Here is a 25,246-nt window from a genome sequence, read left to right as displayed (position 1 = left end):
TTGCTCTTGGTGCGGAGGCGATTCTGGCCCCCTGTCATCGGTTGGTTCATCAGCTTCCGATGCTACTGTTTCTGGGTAGATGCTACCTGTACGTCGGGTTCATCACCAGGTACGTATGGGCGAGGCATGGGGTTGACTCGTTCCTGTGACTCTAGGATCTGGTCAGCATGGCGTCTCACGATGCTCTCCCCAACGTCCACCGTGTACATTAGTGGCCCCTGCCGTGTGCATATCGTTCCTGGTTGCCATTTCTCTGTTCGGTAGTCGTGGGCCAAGACTGGTTGCCCTATATTGAAGCTCCTTGTCGGCTTCTCATTGATGTGCTGGAATTGCTTACTCTCAACATCTCTTCGTACATTTGGTCTGAGCAAATCCAGACGAGATCTCAACCTTCGGATAAAGAACATCATGGCCGGGGCCTGGTTGGTGACTGCATGTGTCGCATTTCTGCAGGCTAACATGAAATTGTCCACCTTATGCTGCAGTGGAATGTCGCCATCGCACATGGCCTTTACTGCTTTTTTAAAGGTTTGTACGAACCTCTCAGCCAATCCATTTGTGGCTGGATGATACGGGGCGGATGTGTAATGCCTTACCCTATTCCTTTTCATAAATCTTCGAAACTCTTCGGACACAAACTGTGGTCCGTTATCAGAGCAAATCTGTTCTGGCAAGCCGTTCCTGGCAAAAATGGTCCGTAGGACTGCAATAGTTTTCTCCGTGGTGGTGGAGGACATTTTGATCACCTCAGGTCATTTCGAGTGCGCATCCACGGCTATTAAAAACATTGAGTCCATGAGTGGACCAGCAAAATCAATGTGCACCCATTGCCATGGAGATGAGGGCCACTCCCATGGGTGTAGAGGGGCATGTGGTGGTGCATTTTGGACCTTCTGGCATCCTGAGCAGCTCTTTGTCAGGTCCTCGATTTGCTGATCGATCCCCGGCCACCACACATAAGCCCTAGCAAGGATTTTCATTTTCACCCCTCCCAGATGACCTTCGTGAAGGTCATTGAGCAGTCTCTCCCTTAACTTGGGTGGAATTATCACTCGGGATTCCCACATCAATGTCCCCTGGCATATTGACAGCTGTTCTCTTCTGGATGAGAATGCTGGCAACAGTGAGTCGCCATGTGCTGGCCATCCCTTCACCGTCAAATCATATACCCGAGACAGTGTCGGGTCATTTCGGGTCTCCTTCTCCATACCAGCGTTAGTTACTGGCAAGCATTCAATTATAGTCGAATGAAATATTTCAACAGTATCGACTGCTGGTGCTTCCTCCACAGTAGGCAGTAGCAGGCGTGATAGCCCATCAGCGTTTCCGTGCTGTTTCGTGCCCTTATACTCGATTTCATATTGGTGCGCCCCTAGAAAAAGGGACCATCTTTGTAGCCGTTGCGCAGTCATCACCGGAACGCCCTTCTTTGGATTAAAGATGGAGACAAGTGGTTGCTGGCCTGTCAGCAAGGTGAATATCTGCCCGTGCAGATAGTGATTGAACTTTTTCACTCCCCGCACTAGGCTGAGGGCCTCCCTGCCAATCTGGGCGTAGTTGCGCTCGGCTGAGGTTTGTGACCGAGACCCAAAGGCTACTGGCCTCTCCGAGCCGTCCGGGAATTTGTGCGACAGCACCGCTCCAATGCCATAGGGTGATGCATCACACGCCAACCGAATTGGTAGTGTTGGGTTGAAATGAGCCAACACCTCTTTTGATGTGATCAATGCTTTGCTCTTCTGGAAAGCTCGTTTACATTCGTCACTCCACTTCCATGGTATCCCCGTTTGCAGTAGGGTGTTCAGTGGGTGTAGTACGGTAGACAAATTCGGCAAGAACTTATGGTAGTAGTTCACCAGCCCGAGGAACGACCTCAGTTGTGACACATTTTCCGGTGCTGGAGCCTTGACTACAGTCTCAATCTTTTCAGGGGACTTATGTAACCCCTCTTTATCAATAACGTGGCCACAATACGAGATCTGATTCTGGAAAAACTCACATTTGTGGCAATTAGCTCGGAGCCCATATTCCTTCAATCTAGTGAGCACCTGCTCCAGATTGGCGAGGTGATCACTGTCATTTTCGCCCGTGACCAGGATGTCGTCCAAATAACATTGGGTCCCTGGTATCTCTTGCAGGACTTGTTCCATTGCCCTTTGCCAAAAAACCGGAGCTGATGCTACCCCGAACACCAGCCGGTTGTATTGGTAGAGTCGTTTATGAGTGTTGATCGTGAGGTGCTGTTTCGAGGCTTCTTCTACATCCATTTGCGGGTACGCCTGGGCCAGATCAATCTTAGTGATGCGTTTCCCTCCAGATAGCGAGGCAAAAATATCTTCAATCCGCGGAAGCGGATATTGTGCAGTGTGAAGGACTGGGTTCACTGTCACCTTAAAGTCCCCACAGATGCGAACCTTCTTTGGTTCCCCAGGCGTATTACTCAACGACCTCTTCATTACAGGAACGATGGGTGTAGCCCACTCGCTCCAGTCCACTTTGGACAGTACTCCTGAATGTTCCAAACCTTCCAGCTCTGCTTCGACAGCTGGGCGGATCACATAAGGTACCGGTCTGGCCTTAAAAAACTTTGGGCTTGCATTTTCCTCTATTTTGATCATCGCTGTTATGCCTTTTAGTGTTCCGAGTCCCGGCTGGAACACTTCTTGTGCGTCAGTTAGCATTTTTGACAGTCGTGCAGGTGTGACGTCGTCATCCTTTTTGGCATCTACAGTCAGTGCTTGTATGGAATGCCAATCTAGCTGTATCTTCCGGATCAATTCACGTCCTAGTAGTGGTGGTCCTCCATCTGGCAATACATATAGGTCCATTTTTGGTGTTTCCTTGCCGTTGTATATAACGTTCACCCTTATTTTTCCTTTGGGGTAGACTTTTTGCCCCGTGTACGTCTTCAAGACAATCTCTGTATCTCTCAAGGGTATATGTGAGAATAGCCGCTTGTAGTCCCTTCGGTTTATGACAGTTAGGGCTGATCATGTGTCCAATTCCATTTTCACTTGGACTCCTGCTATCTTGAGCGTGACCCAGATAGTTTGGTGATCCTCCGTTTTGATCACATTATGTAGTTTCAGACAACCCAGCTCCTTGCTTCTGGAGTCTGTATCACTCTTCTGTTCGTCTGAACTACTCTCCGTCACCTTATGTACCTTCTTGTACTTCTCCTGTGGAGATTTCTTGCTGCTGGTTTTCTTTCCCGACCTGCAGACCCTTGCTATGTGTCCTACTTTTCCACACTGTCTGCAGACTTTGTCCTTGAACCAGCAATCATTATGGTCGTGTGTTGTTCTGCCACAGCGATAGCACTTCACTGTTCCGTATGACATTTCATTTGTGCCATATTCTTGCGGTCTCCGTTGTATCTCTGCAGCACCCCGTGCTGCTGCTTCGTGTGATACTGCAATGCTGAAAGCCTTGTCCAGCATAAGATCCTTTTCTGATAGAAGCCGTTTCTGGGTTCCTTCACTTTGAAGCCCACACACAAACTTGCCCCTTAAAGTATCTGCTTGTCCCGTTCCAAACTGGCAGTGTTTCGATAGCATTACTTTCATCTTTATGCTGGTTCCTTTTGTGAAACTTAAATCTTTCTGCTATCAGCAGCGGTGTGGGGTTTAAGTGGTCCTGTAGGATTGACACTATGTTTTCAAAATCCTTTTCTACTGGCTTCTCTGGGGTTACTAGGTTTCGTAGTAAGTCATATGTTTTTGCACCCATTGAATTCAACAATACTAGCGCTTTCTTGTCATCTGGCACTTCATTCGCCTTGCAGTATACTTCTATGCATTCGACATATGTCGTCCAATCTTCGACTTCATTGTTGAACGCTGTGATACTGCCACTCTTTGGCATTTTTGGGTGTGGTTAGACTGGCTTAAAATGGCGCCTCCCACGCTTTCCTTTCTTCCCCGCTGCGGCTTAAAATGGCGTCTCCCGCGCTGCTGCCAACGCCGCTCTCGGCGGTCCTCGTGGCAATGACAGCGCCTCGCGTTTTCCCCATTGACGCTGCTCGGCCCTTGACCACCGGCTGCGCTCTGCTCTCTCTCGCCTCTCTCCCCCGTTGACGCCGCTCGGTCCTGAACACCAGCTGCGCCCTGTGCGCTCTGCCCTCTCTCTCTCCCCCGTCGATGCTGCTCGGCCTTTTTTTGTGCCGCTCGGTCGGGCTCTAGCCCGTCGCTGTCCGGGAAGGGTCTGCGCAGTACCTGTTGCCAGCCCATTTCGCTGGACCACCGTGACTGGAAAGCCAAGCCTGGCTCTCGACAGCCTCCCCTGCAATGCTCAAATCTCAGCTGGATGACTGGGCGGTTGCCCGTTGTCAACGCCCGTGCTTCTGGACTCGACCTTCTTCCACTGTTCTCCAGGAGCGAATCCCTGGGAGGTGATGCAGAGTTGCAGGTAGGTTCGAACTTGCTCGTCACCACTGTTACGTCCGTGTAATAATAAGAAAAGGACTGCAGAGAACTGTACAACAGGTGTTTACTCAATGTGATTCAATCTGCAACTGAAACAACAGATTACTACTCAAGCGTTATATACAGATGTGGTCACTGCCGGTACTACAGTATACATGAGCTGTAGAAAATAGTTCCCCCCTTAAAGGTACATACATTACAACCCTCTTTAACGGAGAGGGTCGCTGTGCCGTATGGACCTTCTACTCCCTTTCCCTCAGCGACTGCACTGAGGACTGCTTTTAGGACGGCACCTTGGGCTTGGACCATCTTAAGGTCCAGGGCTAACGCTACCCCTACACTCCCTTGGGTCCCGTCCCTACCTCTGACCGCTGCCATGGGTCTGGACCCAAATGGGTCACAGAAAGTGCCTGTGCGGGCACCCTCCTTGGCGAGCAAGTCAGCCTGCTGGTTGCCTTGGCCGCGGGGTTCTGTGGAGGAATGGGTTTTCACCTTGTGGATGAAGACCTCCCCTTCCTCCCCCACTGCTGCTAGGATCTTTTCCAGCAGGGGTTTTACTGTGAGGGGTCTCCCGTCGGCGGAGGTGTATCCGCGGCGGGACCAGATGGCCAGGTGCTCCGTACACGAATTGCACGTGAACATGCTGTCCGAGCAAATCGTGTAGGGGGTGGTGAAGATTTTGGGGTGTGTAACAACGTACACCACCACGGACAGTTCAGCCTGCTGGGCGCTCATGGTGCTGGGGAGCTTAATCCCCAGGGCAATGTTTGCCGCTGGGTCTTAAACTCCACACCCCGTGAGATGCTCGCCAGCAGATACCGTGCTGGAACCTCCTACATAGATCTCGCGGCTTGTGGGATGTACCCCGGCCCGTAAACCTATGTTTACTTCCCAAACCCCTTCGATGGAACACTTGTGGGCTGTTCCAGGATATACCAGGTTGGCTGCGAGCTTTGACTCACAGAGACCCTTCACCTTCAGATTCATCTGTGAGAGGAGCAAGGTCCAGCGGGCAATGCGAGCACTGCTCACTGTTCCATCCTTGATCCTCCCGTCCAGAAGCATCTGGGTGGGTGTGTGATGGGTGAGGAGGGTGATGGGAGAGGTGCCTGTGAAGATCAGTGATCTTATCACAGCCCAATGTGTGGCCAAAAGGTGCCGCTCACAGTTGGAGTAGCTCCTCTCCACCTCCGTGAGTATCCTGGAGGAGTAGACCACCGGCCACAGACGGCCGTGCCGTTCTTGGAGCAGCACAGCACTCAGGCAACCCCGCTGGCTGCTACCTCCAGGAAAAACTCTTTCCCCCCATCTATGGCCCCTAGAGCTGGCGCGGTCTGCAAGTCTTTCTTGAGCCTGACAAATGCTGCCTGGCAACCCTCATCCCAAAGCCACTCCACTCCCTTGTGTAGGAGTCAGAGCAGAGGGGCTGTGGTGGCTGCATAGGCCTCAATAAAGTCTCTACAGTACCCGGTCAGCCCTAGAAATGACCTCACACCCGTTACTGTGTTGGGGACCAGTAGTTCTTGTAGCGCCCCCCTCCAAGCCTTATCTATGGCCCTCTCTCCAGCGCGCAAAGTCAGGCCGAGGAATTTCACCTCCTGCTGGCCGATCTGCGCTCTCTTGGGGTTTACTTTGAAACCCTTCTGCCCTAGCAGCTCCAGCAGTTCAGCCAATAGTGGGCCATGCTCCTCTTTCGAATCCGCGAACAGGAGCAGGTCTTCCACATATTGGACCAACTGTCTGGGCTGGCTAAAATCCTTCAAACTGTTGGCCATGCACTGATGGAAAATGCTGGGGCTGTTGAGGAAGCCCTGCGGCAAACAGTTCCACGTGTACTGTTGCCCTTTAAACGTAAAGGCAAACTTGTACTGATCCTCCCTCCTTACAGGGATGGACCAAAACCCATTGGAAATATCCAGCACCATGAAAGTGTTCGCGGATGCTGGAATACTCCCAATGAGGTCGGCAACTGCTGCTACTCTGGGTGTACAGGCTGGGATGTTACTATTGAGCACCCAGTAGTCCACCGTGGCCCTCCAGGAATTGTCCCGCTTTCTGACCGGCCATAACGGAGAATTCACGTGGGTTGCTGTTGGTCTCAGAACTCCCTGCTGCACTAACGAGGACATGGCTGCTTCCATGTCTGGCTCTGCTTCCCTGGGGAAGTCATACTGTTTCTGTGGTCGAGCCATGGGGTCCCCGTCTACGCTGACCTCAAACCCTGTGACCCTCCCGCAGTCGTGTTTGTGAATGGAAAATGTGGCCAGGTGGGCCTGCACAAATGCCTGGAACTCCTGTGGGGTGTTGCTGACCATGAGCCCGAGGTTATAATCCTCTTTGGGCTTCATGGTGCAGAGGATCCCCTTCCCTTCCTTTCCCGGGATTACTACGATCTCACCGTTGTTTACTTTACCTGCCCCGCAAAGGCAATGATTCCTTAAATCCACTAGAATCCCGTGGCCTACGATAAAGTCGACTGCCAGGACCCCTCTTCCACCCTCCACTTCCCAATTCATCAGGACACAGGTCCACTTGGAGTGGAGCGGTCCCAAACGAATGGCGAGCGGGATGGAAAACGAGCCAACCTGTTCCCTACCCATGAACCCCGATAGACTGTATGGGACCCCGTTGGAGAGAGGCGAGGTGGTGGGGTTATCTGAGTAGACCACGTTGCATGATGCCTCCGTGTCTAACAGATAGGTCCTCGTCACCTTCTCCACCTCCATCTCCAAAAGGGGTCTTTTCCACTCATCATACCGGAGAGAACACAGGTAAACAGGCTGCGCTGGCTCTAGTCACAGCTGTGGGTTGGATGGGGCGGATGGGGTGAGAGCACCGGCGGTGGTTGCTACTCTCCCCTGGCCAGTCAATAAGGACCTCATGGTGTCCAAAAGTGACTCGACCTCTGCGGAAGGGATGCCTGCCCCCGCCTTTTGGGCTGGGGCTGTGGAATGCTTTCCCTTGTTATCTTTCCAAGGGTTTTTGCACTCCTTCCGCCAGTGACCATCCTTCCCACACCCATAACAATTGGTCTTTGTGCTGGGGGGGTTACTCCCTTCCTGGTGCCACTGTTTCCTTCCCGGTCCGGGTTTTACCTCATGCACCTTTCCCTTGGGTGAGTGTGCATCGGCTCCCCTACCGTTTTTATAGGCCAGTGTGAGCTGCCTAATTACCGTAAGTTCGGTGGTCTGGGGATTTTTGGGGTCGAACCAGGCTTCTGCCTTGGCCCTGTAGGGGGGCATCCTTTACCTGGTTTACGGTAATTTACCTGGTCAGGCAGCCTTTGCCACTGCACTATGACCAATTCCAATCAGCGGTTTCGAATCGCTAAACCACCCCCCCTCCAGTTCTGACTGGAGGAACTTATAATTAATGATATATTAATAACGGACAAATGGTCTGGATGCAAGAAAGTCAAATTTTATTAAAACTAAAGAAACTACACCACACAATCAAAGTAATCATGGTAAAATTACTTAACGGGGAAGGCAGATGGCAAAAACGAGGGATAAATGGCTACAATGTTAATCTTACAATCTTAGCAAAATTTCCCTGAAATTACCACCCCTTTACTTCTCACTAGATTGTCTTGCTAGTGGGTCAGAAGCCTTGCTCACCTGCAGTCCAAAGAGTAAAAGAGACCAAAAAAAGCACCAGAGGACTTCCTGGGCTTAATCTTTATACCCTGGGAGTCCCTGCTGTTTTTGCGCCGAAAAGGTCTGTGCGCAATTTCGCGCCGAAAAGTCCGAATACACAAGAGAAGGGCTTTTAACTTCCTCCATTCATAATTGGAGACATCACATAGTAGAGTCAATTTCAGTGAATGGATGTGTGTAAACAACCCATTGTCCTTGCTGTCCAATGATTGGCTGATTCAAACGGGCTACTCCCCAGTGTAAACAAGCAGCTTGTAGGTTACCGGACCCGCCCAATACCACAGGGTGACTGACAGCTTGGGCTCCATTCAAACTTACTCCAGGGCAGCGCTGAGCTTTTCATATGCTAACAGCCTGTCTGTCCTTTTCTGCTGCCTTTTAAAATTCTGTTTCCATGAGGTCTGTTCAGCCATTTTTATGCCCTGGGCAATTTAAACAGTCCAAAACTCAAGAGTACACCTTTTAATAAAATGTATAATCTTAAAGTGTGCGATTTTCACAAAGTTCTTGGACTCCAGTGTCCAAGTGCTGCCTAGCTTATAAGCTTTTTAACGCAGCCTTTTGCGGTTCTGGGTATGTTTTAAAACATTGTCCAAACCAGAGACAATTTAAATCACACAAGTCTTCGTCCACGATGTGGATTAATATTTCCCGATCTTCAGGGGCTGAGAGGATTTTGTGACCCCTACATTCCCGCCTTGGATACTTCCAACTTGCTTGTAGTATCCTCTTGAAGAAGTGTGCAAAATTTTCTGACCCCCCACAAACAATCATCCCCTGTATTCACCTATAGCTACCTATCACTGATTCCCCGACCCGTCTATTCCCCTCAAATCTGAGAAAAACCGTGGTACGGTAGGCATCTATAGATACATCAATTACAAAATGTTACAATAAGGGGACTCATACCCCTGCACCACTTGTTACATTATAACATATTACAAAATGTTGCAATCTTGGTTATACAATGTAATCAAAATTATCCCAAGCACGGAGAGGGTCCTACACCTCTGCACCACTTGGAACTGTAAAACAAAATACAAAAATCTTCATTAAACCTTTGAAACAAAATGCCGAAACATTTGAAACATAATGCTGAAATAAACCCCGACCATCACGTGCCAATGATGGGTCGCAAAATTCGAGTGGGTATTGCTCCTCCCACCTGGGCAGTAAATATTCCTTCCACCCCCCCTTTAATGGTCTTAAACTTTTTAAACATACAGAATGGATTTTACAGAACAGTCTGATCCGCCAGTCCCGAGCCGTTCCATTGTCCCTTTGTGGAGGCGGGGTACACCTCATGTTTCACAGACCGAGACCGGGGAGTATGGGATCGCGACTCCCAGTCCCTCCCCCTCCCGTCTTCCCTCGACTGGCTGCAGAAAATGATGGGTGCCTGTGTGGCGGCTCTCACTGGCCCCACACTCAAACTTGGATCCCAGATCCGGCCACCCACTCATCCTTCCCAGCCACACTTACACTCTAACTTTGCCCGTGGGCCCCGGGTGAGTTACTCCCTTCCCCGAACGCACCCACGCAACTCTTGGGTCTCCCCCTCTCCTTTACAATCTTTCCCGGGCCATCACCACCCACTCCCGGGGAACACGTCCCTATCTGACAAGGCGCCCGCACTTCCCCACCATGACTCCTCAATAGCGAGGTCTCCCGCAAATGAAATTCGGTCAGGATAGTGCTAGGTTGGGGAGCTGGGGCCATCTCTTCCACGTAGGATGAGTAGGCAGGTTCCTCCGGACCCTGTCCGGTTTCTCCCGAAGGTCGCTGCGGGGTCTCCTGGATTTGTCCAGTGGTGAGGTGATCCCCAACATTCTGTATAACCATATCTTCATTCGATGCCCAGCTCAGGCTGGGCGAACAGGGCTGCTCCTTTATCCACTCTCCTGCAAAAGAACTTAAAAGGACATGCAGCCAGGTCTCTCACTGACCTGCTGCCTTAGATGGAGACATGGTCGGGTCACTCGACCTCGGAACAAAATACAAGCATTTGGCACACTTATAAACTTAAACTTTAAACTCAAAACTACTAGTTACATTCTAAACTTAAAATTTAAACACCTTAAAAGCAAGCTATAAACATTGGTACTTGACACAAAGCTATAATACAAATGCCGCCTGTCTCCGGACGGCCAGGCTAATCTCTGGTTTCACTGTCGCAGATTGCTGCTGCCTGCAGCGAAGTTGGACTGCCTCCTGCTTCTGGTCCCTGGCAGCTTATGGCTGCTAGTTGGGGACCTCTGTGATCTGTTTCCTCCCGGGCTCGGGAGATTGCACTTTGTGGTGGGTACTCTGGTGACCATCTTATCTTGGGCTTGCGGACCCGCTGAGACCTTCTGAGGGGCGTCTCTGTGGGGGAAGCTTTGGCTGATGGACCCTGAGCCTGGGTCACAGCCCTAGCTGGCTGGGAACCTTCTCCCCTGATACAAACAGCCCACACTGTTTGATATACCTGGCAGCCTGCCAGTAATCTGGGTTTGCCTCCTTTTCCATACCCACTCCTGTACTGGGGGCAGGGATCCCCTCACCACCCGCTGCTGGTGGCTGAAAATCTTCCTCTCCAGGCCCAAAACCTGGTACCAGCTCCTTCCATATGTCCCCTGCAAGAGGAATTGCTATCCCTTCCTCCCCAGAGTCCCACATCATAGGGGGAACCACTCTAGAAGTGGGCTGGGAAGCTTGTCCCTTTAAACAGGCAACTGCGCCTGTGCGAACTTCCTCCCCGGAGTCCCACGGCAGAGGCTGTGAAACCTCTGTGTTCAAACAAGCGACTGCGCCTGTTTGGGAAAACTGAAGAGGAGCCGCTGTGGTCACGGGCTGGGGAACTGTACCTGCGTGAACCTAGTGTTGGGAAACCTCTCCCCTCAGGCACGCGACTGCGCCTGCGCAGGGAAACTGAAGAGGAGCCGCTGTGGTCACGGGCTGGGGAACTGCGCCTGCGCGAACAGGCCGTTCAAAAGACTGGGGATTTCCTGTCTCCAGACCAGCGACTACATATGCGCGGGCAGTCTCTTCAAAGGGCGGCTCCTCCCTGGAGCCCCCCAAGCGATTTTCTGTGAATGAACTCGCAGCAGCCTGCAGATTTCTACTCTCAGGCTGCGGTTTCTCTGTTTCTGAACTAAATAACTGGTTCAAATTTAAACTTTGGCCAAAACTTAGGTCCCACTGGGGCGGGGAAGTGTCCCAATTGGTGGGCCGGACAACTTTTCCCTTGAAACAAGCCACAGCGCCTGTCTTTACAGCCTGTGAACTTGAACTTGTATGGTCAGATTTATACAATTTACATTGGTTGGCATGAAACCACTTTGTGCACCGGGGTAGTTTTGCTGCATAGACCATGGGGCTGGCCCTATCAACTATACTATAGGGTCCCATGTAGAGTGGCTCTAAACTTCCCACCCGGGCATAGTTTCTTACCATCACTGGGTCTCCTATCTCCCACTGGTGGCTCTTGCTAGGCTCGAGCAGCAGCCGGTTATTCCGATGCTGCTTCCCCATGCTGTCTGCTGCCTGCCCATAAATTCTTTTGAGGTGTCCTAGGAGGGTTCGGGCGAATTTATCCCAGTTTATTTCCTGCAGTTGTCCTTCAGTGAAGACTGGGGCAAGGACATGAGTGGGGGTCCTCATAACTCTGCCGGTCATGAGCTCATGTGGTGAATGCCCTGTACTCTTGGACTGGCTGGCCCGGATCCCCATGAGGATCAGAGGTAGGGTCTCTGCCCATTTTTGGGGTGACCCCATGGCCTCTTTCCTCAATCTTTCTTTAAGCGTACGGTTCATACGCACCACAATCCCTGAGGACCGCGGGTTGTAGGCTACGTGCCACTTCCCTTTGATACCGAGCAGCATGAGGGTGTTCTGCATGACTTGGCCAGTGAAGTGGCTTCCCTGGTCGGACTCCATGAACTGGGGCAGTCCCCACCGCGAGAACACCTCCTTCACCAAGATCTTTGCAGTCCCCATTGCTGTGGCCGTCCTGCAGGGGAAGGCTTCCACCCACTTGGAAAACACATCCACTAGGACGAGACAGTATTTGTAGCCTCCCTGGGTGGTGGACAAGGGCCCTATATAGTCAATCTGGATCGACTGCCATGGTCCCTCCACCCTCCTAATGTGTCCCATGGGCACCTTCCTTTTGTGGGGATCGGGATTATTTGCTGCACACACAAGACAGCTAGCACAGAACTCGCGGACATCATCCCGGAGTCCTGGCCACCATCCCGCCTGTTCCACCCGTTGCCAGGTGGTCTCAGCCCCGGGGTGTCCCGCTCCCGGCCCCTCATGTGCCAGCTAAAGGAACTCCCTCCGGTGTTGCTGGGGTACTACCCACTGTTCTGCCTTGAACAGCATGCCCTCCCTTACGGTGAGAGGAGCTGTGCTGTAGGGACCCCCTATCATTTTGCCCTCCATCACTGCATTAATTATTGCTTTTAGGACAGGGTCCTGTGCCTGGACCGTTTTAAGGTCCGGGGCCAATACTATTCCTGATTTTCCCTGTGTCCCATCCCTGCCTGCAATCGCTGCCACTGGCCCGGACTCATATGGGTCCAAGAAAGTGCTTGCACGTGCACCCTCCTTGGCCAGCATATCGGCTTGCTGGTTGCCCTGGCTGCGGGGTTCTGTGGAGGAATGAGCTTTCACCTTATGGATGAAAACCGCACATTCCTCCCCCACAGCTGCCAGGATTTTCTCCAGCAGGGGCTTTACTGTCAAGGGCTTCCCGTCGGCGGAGGTATACCCACGATGGGACCAGATGGCCAGGTACTCCGTACACGAGTTGCAAGTGAACATACTGTCAGAGCAAATCATATACAGGGTAGGGAAGATGTCGGGGTGTGTAACCACGTACATCACCACGGACAGTTCAGCCTGCTGGGCACTCATGGTGTTAGGGAGATTGATTGCCAAGGCAACGCCTGCCGTTGGGTCAAAGATCCCACAACCCATGAGTCGTACCCCAGCGGATACCATGCTGGAACCATCTACATAGATCTCGCAGCCCGTGGGATTTATCCCGGCCTGTAAACCTATGTTCACTTCCCATACCCCATCTATGGAACATCGATGGGCTGTTCCAGGGTATACCATGTTGGCCGCAAGCTTTGGCGCGCAAAGGCCCTTTACCTTCAGATCCATCTGTGAGAGGAGAAGGGTCCAGCGTGCAATGCGGATGCTACTGACTGTCCCATCTTTAATCCTCCCATCTGTAGTGTATGTGCCTTTAAGTCAGAACTACTTTTTACAGCTCCTGTATACTGTAGTACCGGCAGTGACCACACCGGTATATAAGCTGTGCGCATGCCTCTGTACCCCAGTCTAGAGATTACCCTCCTCCAGTAAAGACCTGTTATTTGTTAATGTACAGCATCCGTGTGATTATTTATCCACTGAACCACGGATCCAACAGTGGCGACGAGTGTCGATTCAAATCTACCTGCAATATAATTTTTTTTTTTAAATAGTTGAGTCCAGGAACACGGGCGTCGACTGCAAGCAACTGCCCAGCAGTCAGGCAGAGATCCAACTTCGCTGGGGAGGCTGTGGAGAGCTGGGCTTGGTTCCCAGCCACAACGAGCAGTAAGAGACCGAGGACAGGTCCAGAGCAGACCCTTCCCGAGCAGCGGCGGCTGGAGCCGACCGACGGCAGAGAGAGAAAGCCGAGCAGCGTCGACGGGGTAAGAAAGAGGGTGAAGAGAGCAGGGCGCAGCCGGGGGTTGATCACCGAGCGGCGTCGAGGAAAAATACTGCAAACCAGAGAGAGAGAGAGGGTAAGAAACAGCCGGGTTCTAGACTGAGCGGCGTCGACAAATATCAAGAGAAGAACGCACAGAGCACAGCCAGGGATCACGGGCTGATCAGGGTCTGCGGGGCGATGCAAGGGGAGATGCCATTGAGCCGCGGAGAAGCAGGGAGAACGTGGGAGACGCCATTGAGCCGCGGAGAAGCAGGGAGAGCGCGGGAGGCGCCATTGAGCCGCGGAGAAGAAGGAAGAGCGCGGGAGACGCCATTTTGCGAAGCCGCAGCGGAGAAGACGGGTGAGCGCGGGAAGGTAGGAAAGCATGGGAGACGCCATTTTGTGCCAGCGGAGAAGAAGGGGAAGCGCGGGAGGCGCCATTAGTGATAGTTAACGCACAACCAAGGATGCCAAAGAGTGGCAGTATCTCTACGTTCGACAATGAAGTCGAAGATTTGGCAACATATGTGGAACGTATTGAGGTGCACTGCAGGGTGAATGAAGTGCCAGATGCTAATAAAGCACTGGTTCTGTTAAATTCCATGGGTGCAAAAACTTATGGGTTACTGCGAAATTTAATAACCCCAGAGAAGCCGGTAAACAAGAATTTTGAAAGCATAGTAGAAATCCGACAGGACCATTTAAACCCCACACTGCTGCTGATAGCAGAACGATTTAAGTTCCATAAAAGGAACCAACACAAAGACGAAAGCAATGCTGAGTACCTAACGGAACTGCGCAAGCTATCGAAATACTGCCAGTTTGGAGCGGGACTAACAGACACGTTAAGGGACAAGTTTGTGTATGGGCTACAAATTGAAGGAACCCAGAAACGGCTTCTATCAGAAAAGGACCTTATGCTGGACAAAGCTTTCAGTATGGCAGTATCACACGAAGCAGCCGCAAGGGGCGCTGCAGAGATACAACGGAGACCGCAAGAATATGGCACCAACGAAATGACCTATGGAACAGGGAAGTGCTATCGCTGCGGCAGAACAAAACATGACCAGAAAGATTGTTGGTTCAAGGACCAAGCGTGCAGACAGTGTGGGAAAGCAGGACACATAGCAAGAGTCTGCAGGTCTGGGAAGAAAACCAACAGTAAGAAATCTCCACAGGAGAAGTACAAAAAGGTACACCAGGTGATGGACAGCGGTTCAGACGAACAGAAAAGTGACACAGACTCCGGAAGCAAGGAGCTGGGTTGTCTGAAACTAAAAAATGTAACCGAAATGGAGGATCACCAGACTATCTGGGTTACACTCAAGATAGATGGAGTCCAAGTGGAAATGGAATTGGACACAGGGTCAGCTCTAACAGTCATAAATCAAAGAGACTACAAGCGGCTATTTTCACACATACCCTTGAAAGCTACAGAGATTGTCTTGAAGATGTATACGGGGCAAAAAGTCTACCCCAAAGGGAACATAAGGGTGAAAGTGACATATAAGGGTCAGGAAATACCAAAAATGGATATATATGTATTGCCAAATGGAGGACCACCACTGCTAGGACGTGAATGGATCTGAAAGATACAATTAGATTGGCATTCCATACAGGCACTGAAGGTTGAGGACAAAAAGGATGACGACGTCACACCTGGACGACTGTCAAAAATGCTAACTGACGCAAAAGAAGTGTTCCAGGAGGGACTAGGAACACTAAAAGGAATAACAGCAACAATTAAAATAGAGGAAAATGCAAGCCCAAAGTTTCTGAAGGCCAGACCAGTGCCTTATGCGATCAGACCAGCGGTTGAAGCAGAGCTGGAAGGGTTGGAACATTCAGGAGTACTGTCCAAAGTGGACTGGAGCGAGTGGGCTACACCCACCGTTCCTGTAATGAAGAGTTCGTTGAGTAATACGCCTGGGGAACCAAAGAAGGTCCACATCTGTGGGGATTTTAAGGTGACAGTGAACCCAGTCCTTCACACGGTGCAATATCCGCTTCCACGAATTGAGGATATTTTCGCCTCGCTATCTGGTGGTAAACGCTTCACCAAAATTGATCTAGCCCAGGCGTACTTGCAAATTGAGGTAGAAGAAGCTTCGAAACATTACCTTACGATCAACACCCATAAAGGTCTCTATCAATACAACCGGCTAGTGTTTGGAGTAGCCTCGGCTCCGGCTGTCTGGCAAAGGGCGATGGATCAGGTCCTGCAAGGGATTCCAGGGACCCAGTGTTATTTGGACGACATCATGGTCAAGGGCGAATATGACGGTGATCACCTTGCTAACTGGGAGAAGGTGCTCGCGAGATTAAAGAATTATGGGCTACGAGCTAATCGCCACAAGTGCGAGTTTTTCCAGAAACAGATCTCGTATTGCGGTCACGTCATCGATGAAGAGGGGTTACATAAGTCCCATGACAAGGTTGAGGCAGTAGTCAAGGCTCCAGCACCGGAAAATGTGTCACAAATGAGGTCGTTCCTCGGGCTGGTAAACTATTACCACAAGTTCTTACCAAATTTGTCTACGGTATTACACCCGCTGAACACCCTACTGCAAACAGGGGTACCATGGAAGTGGGATGACGAACGTAGACGAACTTTCCAGAAGTGTAAAGAATTAATCACATCAAAAGAGGTGTTGGCCCATTTCAACCCAGCACTAGCAGTTCGTTTGGCATGTGATGCATCACCCTACGGCATTGGAGCGGTGCTGTTGCACAAATTCCCAGACGGGTTGGAGAGGCCAGTAGCCTTTGCGTCTCGGTCACTAACCTCAGCCGAGCGCAACTATGCCCAGATTGACAGGGAGGCCCTCAGCCTAGTATGGGGAGTAAAAAAATTCAACCACTATCTGCATGGGCAGAAGTTCACCTTGCTGACTGACCACCAACCACTTGTCTCCATCTTTAATCCTAAGAAGGGCGTGCCAGTAATGACTAGAGGTTCCTAGAGAGAAAATAATAAAAATAACAACAGAGAAGGTCATAGACTTAGGTAGCAGTGGGGAAATGAAAAACCAGAGTGTGTCAGGAAGGGGCAGAAGGTATGGAGTAAAAGGTAATGTAAGAGCCATAAAAGCTTAAGAAAATACTTTAAAATAGTGGCTAAATGGCATAATACAGCTAATTTACCTGAACGACTTATTGTATTAAGAAACCCCCTATTTTCTTGCTCCAGTAGTATAGTCCGACACCCCCTTCATTCTTGCCACAATGGAACAGTCCCTAAGCCACACATGGGTGCAGCCATCTTATAGTTTTAAACTGCACGTGGTGAAAGAGGCAGAAGCTGTGAGGTTTGGAGCAGTACAGTTTTTGACCGTATTCGTTTATACGTGTTTGCTTTGTAATTCTGTTTGTTAAGTGTTATAGTAAACCGTTTAAAAGACAAAGCTACGTTTGGGAACGTTTTATTTCGACACGCGTCTACTCGATGTTAAAAGCCCCACAGCCCAGTGGCCTGCCTGTTTGGAAACTAAGAAGCGCCACTACAATAGTCAAAAACTAGCTCCCTAAGAAGGAAGGGACGGAATCGTCGGCGAACGTATACATGAATGGTCACGGAGCCAGACGACAATTTAAGAAAGCGAAGGTACAGTGACTGTTACTTGCTTTGCTCATTCTGTTGAGAAGCTAAATAAGAGCTGTGGGTAAAATGGCCGAGGCTTTACGGAGCCAGGAGCTTCCCCCAGCCAGAAGGATTGCTGGCCAAAAGAGGGAAATAAAGCTCACCCCAAAGGCAAGGGAAGAGAAGTTACATAGAAGCATAGGTGCAAGGAAGGCTAAATTAGTTCAGATAACTGGAAAAATGAAGATAATTGATCGTCTCATGGAAGATAATGCTAATATTAAGAAAGCTGAAGACATGAGGTATTACGATTTCTCCAAGCTGCATGAAGAATTTAATATACTCAATGAAGATGTATTAGCACTTCTGTCTGAAGAAGAGGGAAACACTGATCAGCACGACTGGTTTGATCTTAAATCAACCAGCATTAAGGACTATATCAAGGCCACGGAGCAGTGGATGTTAAAAAGTCGTCAAGATGCTGATACAGCAGAGAAAGATAAGGTTGACGATGAAGTCGGACCAGACGATAGCATTTCAGAGACTTCCGCCAGACCGAGCAAAAATCGAAAAGAAGGTAGCTCTGTTTCTGGACGCAGGTCAGTCGCTTCGACCACAAGCTCGGTGCGACGCATGAGAGCGGAGGCTGAACGGGCGGCGTTGATGGCGCGCGCAGCATCTTTAGATGAGAAGCAAGCTCTTGAACGGGAAGAGGCCCAACTGCAGGTCCAAGAGGCCCAACTGCAGGCCCAACTGCAGGCCCAACAGGCCCAACTGCAGGCTCAACTGCAGGCCCAACAGGCCCAACTGCAGGCCCAAGTGCAGGCCCAACAGGCCCAAGTGCAGGCCCAGCGGGCCCAGGTGCAGGCAAAGAAAGAACGGCTGGAGATGAAAACAGCTATCGAGGTCTCAGATGCCAGGTTGAGTGCGTACGAAGATTATGAAGGCTCACGGGACAGCGGGAGCCACTGCCAGTCAACGTTGCCACATAGAGTTGGATCCAGGGCACCTTCAAGAGTTACAACAGAGCCCGAAAGCAATTCCCCGGCATTACAGCGTGGAAGAGTGGCCTCTCCACTAACAGGAGCACGTGATGCTACCCCAGACGTCAGACGGTCTAGACTAGACCCTGCTGATGACCACCAGAGGCCTGACGACACAGGGAGAAGCCTATACCGAGTGATGCAATGTCAGAACGAAATTACAGAGATGCTTGTAAAACAACAGAATCTGTTTCGACTCCCTCAAAGAGACATACCAGTGTTCCAAGGCGACCCACTCAAGTATAAGCCCTTCATCAGATCCTTTGAACAAGCCATTGACTCCAAGACAGAGAGCAGCAGTGATAAGTTGTACTACCTGGGACAGTACACCAGTGGTAAACCACAAGACCTGGTCAGAAGCTGTGAACACATGAGACCGGACCGGGGATACATAGAAGCCAGGAAGTTGCTGCAGGAGCACTATGGTAACGAGCTGAAGATAGCCACTGCATATATCGAAAAGGCTACCAAGTGGCCACAGATCAGATCGGAAGACGGAGAGGCATTGAACGCATACGTTCTCTTCCTCATAGGATGTCACAACACCATGGAGGATGTTGAATTCATGGAAGAGATGGACAATCCTACGACTATGAGAATCGTCATCTCTAAGCTTCCTTACAGGATGAGAGAACAATGGAGAAGAACAGCCTTTGAGATAATGGAGAGACGGAAAAGTAGAGCCAGGTTTGCAGACTTAGTGAATTTCATAGACAAACAGGCTAAAATTGCTAGGGACCCATTGTTTGGAAACATCCAGGATGTCAGCCCGACCACCGATGGAAGAGTGAAAGCCAAGCCTGCTGAATCAAAGACTCTCAGGAAAGGTGGTTCCAGGGGAAGCAGCTTTGCAACTATCGTCACTCAGGCCGAGGAAGAAAGGCCCCAGAACTCATCTCCCAAAAAGAGCAGCACAGTGACGCCTGCTAATGCTTTTCAGAAGCCATGCTTATTCTGCCAGAAGAATCATACATTGGATTTCTGCAGCGACATCAAAGCACAGCCACATAAGGACAGAATCGAATTCCTGAAGTACAACGGCCTATGTTTTGGATGTCTCTCTCAGGGGCACCTGAGTAGAAACTGTAAGCAAAGAACAACATGCAGAGAGTGCACTCAGAAACATCCCAGTCTGCTGCATATCCATAAAGAAGAACAAGTCTCTAAGAAGAGTGAAGAAAACAATACCGACGAGAAGGTTGTTTCAAGTGCTCGGGTGTCGCTAGAACCAGAGACTTGTGGACTCACTGGGGCCGGTGACAGTGACTGTATTCTTGCCATCGTACCAGTAAGGATCAAGTCTAAGAGGAGTGAGAAGGTTGTGGAGACTTACGCCTTCATGGATCCAGGTAGTTCAGCAACATTCTGCACAGAATCACTCATGCGACAGCTGAACGTTAGAGGCAGAAGAACAGAAATCCTATTACGCACCATGGGTCATGAGAAGTCAATGCAAAGCTATATCCTGTCAGACCTAGAAGTGTGTGGACTTGAAGAGAAGGACTTCATAGACCTGCCTAATGTTTTCACACAGAGGGAGATTCCTGTTAGAATAGGGAACCTAGCCCTGCAGAAGGATGTGGATAGATAGCCCTACCTAGAAAAGGTGCATCTCCCATACATTGAAGCAGAAATTGGCCTATTAATTGGAACCAATGCCTACAAAACTATGGAGCCATGGCAGGTGGTAAACAGCAAGGATGACGGACCCTACGCCGTCAGGACAGCCCTTGGATGGGTAATCAATGGACCGGTAAGGAGAGATGATGGCCACAAGTCGAACAAGGAGGAACGACAAAACATCACAGTTAATTGCATCTCTATCGCAAGCATTGAAGAGCTGTTGATACAGCAGTTCAACGCAGACTTCTCAGAACGCAGCTGTGAGGAAAAGACAGAGATGTCACAAGAAGACCATCAGTTCATGGGTTTGATGACAAGGTCTACACAGTTCATTGATGGCCACTATCACATTGGTTTGCCACTGAGAAGACAGACCGCGAAGATGCCGAACAATCGCTGCATAGCAGAGCAATGCGCCATCAGTCTAAAGAGAAAGCTGAACAAGAACCCCGACTTTCACGAAGACTACAAAGACTTCATGAGAAACATCATAGCGAAAGTCTATGCTGTAAAAGTGCCCGAAGAACAGTTGAACAGAGACGATGGAAGGGTCTGGTACATTCCTCATCACGGGGTGTATCACCCAAAGAAGAAAAAGATCCGTGTAGTGTTTGACTGCGCCGCCTCATTCAGAGGAACTTCATTGAATGACCAGCTGCTTCAAGGTCCTGATCTTACTAATACCCTCATTGGCGTCTTGACTAGGTTTAGACAAGAGCTCGTTGCCATGATGGCAGACATAGAATCAATGTTCTACCAAGTCAGAATCCCTGACGAAGATGCTGATCTTCTGCGTTTCCTTTGGTGGCCAGATGGCGATGTTAGTGAAGCGATGGTGGAATGTAGAATGGCCGTACACCTGTTTGGAGTCACATCATCTCCCAGCTGTGCAAGCTACGCTCTCAGAAAAACTGCAGAAGATGGCAAGGGCAAAGCACCATCCGAGGCTGTGGAGACAATCTTCAGAAACTTTTATGTCGATGACTGTCTGAAGTCCGTGTCAACAGAAGACGATGCCATCGCACTGTCAAGAGACCTTAGAACTCTGTGTTCGAATGGAGGATTCCATCTGACTAAGTGGATAAGCAACAGCAGAGCAGTTCTAGCTTCTATCCCAGAAAAGGAAAGAGCCACTGAAGTCAAAGATCTGGACCTGAGCCACGATGTCCTTCCTATCGAGAGAGCTCTTGGTGTACAATGGTGCATCGAGTCAGACACGTTCAACTTCAGGATAATGGTGAACGAAAGACCATCCACAAGACGAGGGATTCTCTCCGTGGTCAGTTCCATCTACGACCCTCTCGGATTCCTGGCACCACTCATTCTGCCGGTGAAGCTGATGCTACGAGAGCTGTGTAGAGACAAGAGAGGATGGGATGAAGATATCCCAGAAGGTCAAGCTCAGAGATGGCACAGATGGCTGACAGATTTGCAACAACTTTCTAGCTTCAACGTCAGTAGATGCATCAAGCCCGCGAGTTTTGGAGTTACAAAGATGGCTCAACTACATAATTTCTCGGACGCCAGTGAGGACGGCTATGGCACGGCTACCTACCTCTTGCTGACAAATCAACAGGGCCAGAAACATTGTGCCTTCCTCATGGGAAAATCCAGGGTGGCTCCGCTGAAGCAGGTCACCATCCCGAGACTGGAATTGACGGCAGCGGTTGTTGCAGTTAAAGTTGACCAGGTGATGTGTAAAGAGTTACAGCTCCCATTAGAAGAATCTGTCTTCTGGACGGATAGCACGACGGTGCTGAAGTATATAGAGAATGAGAAGATACGCTTCAAGACCTTCGTAGCAAACAGAATCTCATCCATTAGAGAAGCTACACAACCATCTCAATGGAGGTATGTAAACACCTCATTAAACCCAGCAGATCAAGCCTCACGGGGATTGAAGGCTGAAAACTTCATGAGGAGTGAAACTTGGATACAAGGCCCAAGTTATCTGCTGGAAACAGGGAGATCATGGCCAGAAAGACCAGATATGCCAAGTCAGATTACTGAAGACGACGTCGAAGTCAAGAGATCAGTCACAGTAAATTTCATAACGACGAAAGAGAACTTTGACACAGTGAACAAGCTTGTTAACCATTTCTCAGGATGGCACCAGTTGAGGAAAGCAGTTGCATGGTTTCTAAGGTTGAAAGAGTTGCTGCTACACCTGAGCGGTAAGAGAAAAGTGTACCGAGCCACTATCAGTCAGTCTGAAAGTAACCCTGATAAGCAGAGAACGCTTCTACAGCAGTATATGCATCAGCACAAGACCACATTGAGCAAGAATTCATTGACCGTGGAGGATTTGGCCAAGGCTGAGAAGGAGATAGTTTGCTTCAGTCAAAGACAAAGATACCCAGAAGAAACCGAAGCTCTACAGCAAAATACTCCAATCAAGAAAGGTAGTCATATCTACAAGCTGGACCCTACACTGCAAGATGGAGTACTGAGGGTGGGAGGGAGACTAAACAAATCTGCTATGCCAGAGGAGGCCAAGCATCCTGCTATCCTTTCTAAGGACCTCCGGGTTGCTACTCTCATTCTTCAGCATATACACCAGAGTATTGGACACAGTGGGAGGAATCACGTGCTTGCGAAGCTAAGACAAAGATACTGGATTCCAGGAGCTAATTCCGCAATAAGAAAAATACTCTCTGAATGTATTGTTTGCAGACGGTTACACGCTAGAGCTGGGGAGCAGAAAATGGCAGACCTGCCTGAAGGCCGTTTGTTACCAGACAAGCCCCCATTTACAAACGTAGGGGTGGACTATTTCGGGCCTTTCGAGGTAAAGCGAGGACGGAGCCTTGTCAAGAGATATGGTGTGCTTTTCACTTGTTTGACCATCAGAGCAGTTCATATTGAGGTGGCACACACGCTTGACACTGATTCCTGTATTAACGCCTTGCGGCGCTTTGTCTGTAGAAGAGGACAGGTGTCCATTATGCGTTCTGATAATGGCACTAATTTCGTCGGAGCGGAGAGAGAACTACGGGAAGCTATTGAAGGTTGGAATCAGCTTAAAATACAGGAAGCCATGATGCAAACAGGAATTAAGTGGATCTTCAATCCTCCGGCTGCATCCCACCACGGAGGTGTCTGGGAAAGACAGATACGCACCGTAAGAAAACTACTCAGTTCTGTACTGAAGCAGCAAGCGCTGGACGACGAGCGACTCCAAACCGTTCTGTGCGAGGTCGAAGCCATCATTAATGACCGACCGATAACTAAGACATCAGATGATCCCAATGACCTCGAAGCCCTGACTCCGAACCACCTGTTGTTATTGAAAACACAGCCAGCCATGCCCCCGGGAGTCTTCAAAAAGGAAGATCTGTATGCCCGTCGGAAGTGGAGGCAAGTTCAGTATATGTCAGACCTCTTCTGGACCAGATGGACAAGAGAATACTTACCTCTGCTACAGGAGCGTCAAAAATGGTCCAAAATAAAGTGGAACTTCATCGTCGGAGACATTGTCTTAATTGTGGATGATTCAGCCCCTAGAAATTCTTGGTTGATGGGAAAAATAATCAAGACCATGCCAGACTCCAGAGGCGTCATTCGTCGCGTCTGTTTGCAAACCAAGACCAGTACCCTGGAGAGACCGATCACAAAGCTCTGCCTGCTACAAGAAGCAGCGTGAAAAGCTCCCGAACGAAAGAAAAAAGTGGACACTTGTATTGTAAATATGTTGAACTCATTAGCTTATGACTCTTAATGTTTGAGTAATTGATATGCTTCATGTGCCTAGTCAATTAGGGGCCGGAATGTAAGAGCCATAAAAGCTTAAGAAAATACTTTAAAATAGTGGCTAAATGGCATAATACAGTTAATTTACCTGAACGACTTATTGTATTAAGAAACCCCCTATTTTCTTGCTCCAGTAGTATAGTCCGACACCCCCTTCATTCTTGCCACAATGGAACAGTCCCTAAGCCACACATGGGTGCAGCCATCTTACAGTTTTAAACTGCACGTGGTGAAAGAGGCAGAAGCTGTGAGGTTTGGAGCAGTACAGTTTTTGACCATGTTCGTTTATACGTGTTTGCTTTGTAATTCTGTTTGTTAAGTGTTATAGTAAACCGTTTAAAAGACAAAGCTACGTTTGGGAACGTTTTATTTCGACACGCGTCTACTCGATGTTAAAAGCCCCACAGCCCAGTGGCCTGCCTGTTTGGAAACTAAGAAGCGCCACTACAGGTAATGTAATAAAAAGGGCAAAAGCAGGAACTAAGGGCTAGATTTTCAGTATAGGCAGTTTTGGGGCGCTAACCTTAGCGCCCGCCCGAAGTTAGCGCCCGCCCCAAAGTAGCGCCCCGTTGCCGGGAATTCAGTGGCTTCGCCCTAAGAGGTTGGTGGAGCGCTAAAAGAGGCGTTCCACTACTATCTTTAGGCGCTAAGCCGGCGGTCCAGAGGGATAGCGCCCAGGCGGGGCGCAGCGCGGGTGCGGTCATTTTTGGACTGACAGCAAACCCCGTGGCGCCGACCAGCTCTTAAAGGGGGAAGGGACGAATTGGTCTGCTGCCACGCCCTGCACACTGCAGCCTTGCAAAGAGGCCTCAACACTGCTGCTCAGCCCCAGGGAGTCATGGCAACGCCAGAGAAGGCCCGTCAGCGTGCCCTGCGCTTCTCAGAGGGTGATCTGGACATAATGGTCACAGCTCTGGAGGTGAGGCACAAGATCTTGTTCCCAGAGAGTGGGAGGAATCCAACCCACCACGACTACACCAAAGCCTGGAAGCAGATCGCCCAGAGGGTGACGTTCACCGGCGATGCCCCCAGGACCCACAAACAATGTCGTAAAAAATACAACGACCTGACCAGGATTGTCAGGGTGAGTACCCTTTCCAGTCTCCTCCTCATTCTTGCATGTACACCTGACATGATGGGCAAAGGGAGCTGAAAGTCCTATTGGCCAGCCCTCAGCCAGCAGCATTGGGACAGTCATGAGCATCAATTGGCCATTCGGCACTCTACACTCTGGCCAAGCTATTCCACCATGGGAGGCTGTGCACACTACATCAGGGCTTCACTCTGTCCAAGCTATTCCACCATGGGAGGCAGTGCACACTACATCAGGGCTTCACTCTGTCCAAGCTATTCCACCATGGGAGGCAGTGCACACTACATCAGGGCTTCACTCTGGCCAAGCTATTCCACCATGGGAGGCAGTGCACACTACATCAGGGCTACACTGCGCACTTACAGCCCATCCTTTCTCTTGCAGGCTA

This window comes from Somniosus microcephalus, chromosome 6, assembly GCF_052327205.1.
Source record: "Somniosus microcephalus isolate GS21.2 chromosome 6, FLI_Smic_1.0, whole genome shotgun sequence".
Taxonomy (NCBI): domain Eukaryota; kingdom Metazoa; phylum Chordata; class Chondrichthyes; order Squaliformes; family Somniosidae; genus Somniosus; species Somniosus microcephalus.
This window is presented reverse-complemented; position numbering follows the sequence as displayed.